The sequence below is a fragment of the Delphinus delphis genome, chromosome 17, assembly GCF_949987515.2.
Source record: "Delphinus delphis chromosome 17, mDelDel1.2, whole genome shotgun sequence".
In the NCBI taxonomy this organism is placed as follows: domain Eukaryota; kingdom Metazoa; phylum Chordata; class Mammalia; order Artiodactyla; family Delphinidae; genus Delphinus; species Delphinus delphis.
In genome coordinates, this window is record NC_082699.1 from 37,117,674 (window position 1) to 37,124,046 (window position 6,373).

The 6,373-nt window shown below is 36.5% G+C and overlaps 1 pseudogene; it reads left to right on the forward strand.

Moving 5' to 3' along the window:
* The first annotated feature begins 2,738 nt into the window (after positions 1-2,738).
* On the forward strand, positions 2,739-6,009 carry LOC132440330 (ATP synthase F(0) complex subunit B1, mitochondrial pseudogene; annotated as a pseudogene).
* The last annotated feature ends 364 nt before the right edge of the window (positions 6,010-6,373 follow it).

Below are 6,373 nucleotides of genomic sequence, written 5' to 3' on the forward strand. Positions count from 1 at the left end.
TCTCTAGGTGCTAGAATCACTTCAGGTTTTTTATACCCTGTCTCAATTTACAATAACTTGGACTGGCATAAATCCTTCTTTTGTTAGGTGAGAATGAGGGAGGCATCATTTTCTCATTGGGCGATACACCTAAATTTACTCAGGGGATTGACCAAGCAATCAAGTCATAAGGTTGCTGGTAAGAGGATTTCAGGTAACCAAACAACTGATAGGGCTCAATGAAAGCAATAGCTGAACAAACAGATGAAACAAAATCTTGGGTATTCCTTGGGTAAGTAGTTGGGATATGAAGTTCTCTCATTATTTTACATGTTTAGAACAGGACAAACTCAAAATGTTGAAAAATAACTTTGTATCCTGTGTCTTACATACTAGAATGTAAATACTAGGAAAGAGAGAATTTGGGGACAAATTTACAGTGGGAAACTAAATACAATGTAATAGGACTTTTTTTCTGAGAAAAGGAGCTTAATAAAGTAATTAAGTAGTCCTCCTAGCATTTCAACATAGACACACTGAGGCAGGATCAAGATGGTAGAGAAGGAAGACTGTGAGCTCACCTCCTCCTAGTTTTGACACATCAAAACTACAAGTAAGTATATAAAAAGTCTCTCTGAGAATGATCTAAAGACTAGCAGAATGGCTATTCTACAATTAAGGATATATATATATATATATATATATAAACACTGAGACAGGTAAGAGGGGAAGAGAAGGAATTTAGTCAAGACCCATACCCCCAGTAGGCAACACAAAGTGAAAGGAGATATCTCAAACTTGGAGGTCCTCCCTAAGGAGTGAGAGGTTAGAGTCCACTATGGGCACCCTAGCCCTGAGATCAGTACATGAAAGACAACTCCCCTCTAAATGGTTTTGAAAACCAGCAGGGCTTAGGACCAGGAGAGCCAGAGGACTGTAGAAAACTAAGAATCTACTCTTAAAGGGCACACACACAAATTTACTTGCTCTGAGTCCCAGCACACAGGAATCAGATTGAAAAGTGCTTGACACTCTAGCCAGCCTTCCATGGCTATTCCAGCATGCACCCCAGCCCACACTAGGCTCTGGCTCCAACACCACTGCCAAAGTAGTGGCTCCCAGCACACTCTGGGAAAAGCCCCAGCTGGTGCTGGGCTTTGGCTCTAGTCACCTTCCATCAAGGCAGCAACCCTGGGTGCACCCCAGGAGAAACCCCAGCCTGTGCCAGGCTTTGGCTTTAACCCCTCCAGCTCCAGATCTCTTCCCCAGACACACCAAGGTGGTGGCCTTGGCATGCACCAGAAAAGGCCTCAGCTGGGGCTTGCTTTAGCTCCAGCACTCTTTCTAAAGCCACCAGACACACTCAGTGTACATAGCAATGCTCCTACACAAGGACACATCTTCAAGACTGGGACAGGTAACTGTTTTGTCTAATTTATAGAGAAAAACACAAAAAGTCAAACAAAATTAGAAAACAGGAATATGTTCCAAGTGAAAGAGCAAGATAAATCCCCTGGGGGGGGGGCAGGGGGGACTAATGATATGGACATAAGTAATTTACCTGATAAAGAGTTCAAAGAAACTGCTACAAAAATATTCACTGACTTGGAAGAAGAATTGAGGAACACAGTGAGAATTTCAACAGAAAAATTTTTAAAAAGTACTTATCAAAGTTGAAAAATACAATAAGTAAAATGAAAAATAGGTTAGTGGTAATCAACAGCAGATTAAATGATACAGAAAAATGCATAAGCAGCCTGGAAGAGAGAATAGCAGAAATCACCCAATCAGAACAGTACAAAGAAAATTTGAAAAAATGAGGATAGTTTAAGGGACTTTAGGGACAACATCAAGAATATTAACATTCACATTACAGTAGTTCCAGAAAGAGAAGAGAGAGAGAAAGGGGAAGAAAATATATAAGATGACTTAATGGTGAACAATTTCCCTAACCTGCACTAGGAAACAGACATCCAGGTCCAGGAAGCACAGAGAGTCCCAAACAAGATGAACCCAAAGACATCCACACCAAGACATATCATAATTTAAATGGAAAAATTTAAAGTTAAAGAGAGAATTTTAAAGGCAGCAAGAGAAAAACAAAGAGTCACATACAAAGGAACTCCTTAAGGCAATCAGCTGATTTTTCAGCAGAAACTTTGCTGGCCAAAAGGGAATGGCATGATATAGTTAAAATACTGAAAGGAAAAATACCTACAACCAGGATATCATTCAGGCAAGGTTATCATTCAGAATTAAAGAGAGATAAGAGTTTCCCAGACAAGAAAAACTAAGAGTTCATCACTACTAAACTGGCCTTACAAGAAATGTTAAAGAATCTTCTTTAAGTGGAAAATAATAGGCCATAATAAGAAATATGTTTATATGCAAAGGAAAAATATCTTGTCGGTAAAAGCAAATATATAGCAAAGGCAGTAGATGAACCACATAAAAAGCTAGTAGGAAGATTAAAAGACAAAAGTCATAAAATCACTATAACTGCAGTAAGCAGTTACGGGATACATAAGAAGATGTAAAATATGATATAAAAACATAAAAGTTGGATGGGGGAGTAAAAAATGTAGAGCATTTAGAATGTGTTGAATTTAAACAACTATTGGCTTAAATATATATATATATATTTACATATGCATATATATATTTTTAAAATCTACATATAGATATAAACATACCTCATGGTAACAAAAACCCAAAAACCTACAATACATATACACACAAAAAGAGAAAGGAGCCCAAACATGACATTAAAGAAAATCATCAAATCACAAGGGAAGAGGTTAAAAAGAGAAGAAAAGAACAGAGAAGAACTGCAAAAACAATCAGAAAACAAGTAACAAAAGGTCAATAAATACACACTTTTCGATAATCACTTTAAATGTAAATGGACTAAATGCCCCAATCAATGACACAGGGTAGCTGAATGGATAAAAAAGAAGACCCATCTATATGCTGCCTACGAGAGACTCACTTAAGAGCTAAACAGACACATGGACTGAAAGTGAGGGGATATAAAAAGATATTGTATGTAAATGGAAATTAAAAGAAAGCTAGCTGGGGTAGCAATACTCCTATCAGACAATGTAAACTTTAAAACAAAGGCTATAACAAAAGACAAAAGGGCATTACATCATGATAAAGAGGTCAATCCATAAAGAGGATATAGCATTTGTAAACATATATGGACATAATACAGGAACATCTAAATACATAAAGCAAATATTAACAGACATAAAGGGAGAAATTGAAAGTATGTAATAATAACAGGAGACTTTAATACTCCACTTACAAAAATGGATAAATCATGCAGACAGAAACTCAATAAGGAAACATTGACCTTAAGTGACACATTAGATCGGATGGACTTAATAGACATCTACAGAACATTCCACCCAAAACAGCAGAACATGCATTCTATTCAAGCACACATGGAAGATACTCCAGGACAGATCACATGTTAGGCCACAAAACAAGTCTCAATAAATTTAAGAAGATTAAAATCATATCAAGCATCTTTTCCAAAAACAATGTTATGAAAGTAGAAATCAATATCAGGAAGAAAACTGGCAAAAACCTCAAACACTTGGAGACTAAACAGCATGCTACTAAAAAACAAATGGGTCAATGAAGAAATAAAAGAGAAAATCAAAAATACCTTGAGATGAATGAAAATAGAAACACAACTTTCCAAAATCTATAGGATACAGCAAAAGCAATTTTAATAAGGAAGTTTGTAGCTATACAAGCCTACTTCAAGAAACAAGAAAAAAATCTCAAATAAACAACTTAAATTTACACTTAAAGAAATTAGAAAAAGACAAACAAACAAAAAACAAAGCCCAAAGTTAGTAGAAGAAAGGAAATAATAGAGATCAGAGTGGAAATAAATAAAATAGAGACCAAAAACAATAGAAAAGGCCAATGAAACTAACAGCCGATTCTTTGAAAAGGTAAACAAAATTGATGAATCTTTAGTCAGATTCATATCAAGAAAAAAAAAGAGAATGCAAAGAAAATTAGAAATGAAAGAGGAGTTACAACTGATGTCACAGAAATACAGTCATAAGAAAATACTACCAACAGTTATATGCCATTGAATTGGACAACCTAGAAGAAATGGATACATTTCTAGAAACATACAATCTTCCATAACTGAATCAGGAAAAAATAGAAAATCTAGTATTGAAATTGAATCAGTAATCAAAAAATTCCCAATAAACCAAAGTTCAGAACCAGATGGCTTCACAGGAGATCTACCAAACATTTAAAGAGAAGAGTTAACACATATTTTTCTCAACCTAATTCTAAAAAATTGAAGAGGAGGGAACACTTCCAACTCATTCTTTTTTTTTAAACATATAATTTTTAAAATAATATATATTTTTAAATTTTCTTTTCTTTATTTATTTATATTTTGGCTGCTTTGGTTCTTTGTTGCTGCACAGGGGCTTTCTCTAGTTGTGGCGAGTGGGGGCTACTCTTTGTTGTGGTGTGAGGGCTTCTCATCATGTGGCTTCTCTTATTGTGGAGCAAGGGTGCTAGGACCACTGTCTTCAGTATTTGTGGCACACAGGCTCAGTAGTTATGGTTCATGGGCTCTAGAGTGGAGGCTCTGTAGTTGTGGCACATAGGCTTAGTTGCTCCACAGCATGTGGGATCTTCCAGGACCAGGGCTCAAAGCCATGTCCCCTGCACTGGCAGATGGATTCTTAACCACTGCACCACCACGGAAGTCCCAAACTCATTCTACAAATCCAGCATTACCTTGATAATAAAACCAAAGACCCTACCAAAAAAAAAAAAAAAAAAGAAAGAAATCACAGGCCAGTATCCCTGATGAACATAGATGCAAACATTTTCAACAAAATATTAGCAAACCAAATTCAACAATACATTAAAAGATTCATATGTCACCAAGTGGGATTTATTTCAGAGATGCAAGGATGGTGCAATATCCACAAATCAATCAATGCAATACACCATATTAACAAAACAAAGGATAAAAATCACATGATCATCTAAATAAATGCAGAAAAAGCATTTGATAAAATTCAACATCCCTTCATGATAAAAAAAAAAAACTCTCAACAAAAATTGTATAGAGGGAACATACATCAATATAATAAAGTCCATTTATGACAACCCTACAGCTAACATCATACTCAATTGTGAAAACATTATGGAGTTTCCTCAAAAATTAATAATAGAACTGTTACTGGGGCACCAAGACTGCTGCTGTGTAGATGCTACCTGGTGGTACTTTCTGCTGCCACTGCAGCAGGCCCCTCTCTGAAGAGTGCAGCCCTCCTCAGTCCAGGGGTATTACAGGCAACAAGGATCTTTCATACAGGGCCACCAAGTCTTGCCTCTGTACCACCTCTTCCTGAATATGGAGAAAAAGTTCATTTTGGGCTGATCCCTGAGGAGTTCTTCCAGTTCCTTTATCCTGAAACTGGTGTAACAGTAACCTATGTGCTCAGAACTGGGCTTATCTTATATTTACTCTCCAAAGAAATATACGTGATAACTCCAGAGACTTTCTCAACCATATCAACAATAGGATTGCTTGTCTATGTAGTTAAAAAATATGGTGCCTCTATTGGGGAATTTGCTGATAAACTCAATGAGCAAAAAATTGCCCAACTGGAAGAGGCAAAACAGTCTTCCATCAAACAAATCCAGGATGCAATTGATCTGAAGAAGTCAGAGTAGACACTGGTTCAAAAGCTCCATTACCTTTTTGATGTCCAAAGGAATAACATTGCTATGGCCTTGGAGGTTACTTAATGGGAACGGTTGCATAGAGTATACAAGGAGATAAAGAATCGCCTGGACTATCATATCTCTGTGCAGAATATGATGCATCAAAAGGAACAAGATCACATGATAGACTGGGTGGAGAAGCATGTGGTGCAGAGCATCTATGCACAGGAGGAGAAGGAGACAATTGACAAGTTCATTGCACATCTAAAGCTGCTCGCAAAGAAGGCTAAAGCACAGCCAGTTCTGTAAATGCATCTATCCCAACTGAGAGAGCTAGAAATAGTTGACTGACTAAATGGAAACTAGCCTGTGTGACAGAATCTTTGTATATCGCTGTCTACTGAAGTTAGAGTTGATCTTTCTTAAAAATGAAAAGTTTGAGTTTCATATAATGCGAGAAATAAAACAGTCTATTGGCCAGTAAGATGTTTCTCTCATCCTTCTTGCTCTGCATTGAATTGTTCCATGATCACTTCTGAATAAGCAGTTTGCTTTGAATAAAATTTGGTACTGGACTAAAGATTATCAAGTTATAGTTTAAATTTTTAATTAATTCAACCATCTTGCAATAAAGTGACAGTTGAAACAAACAAAGAAATAGAACTGCCATACA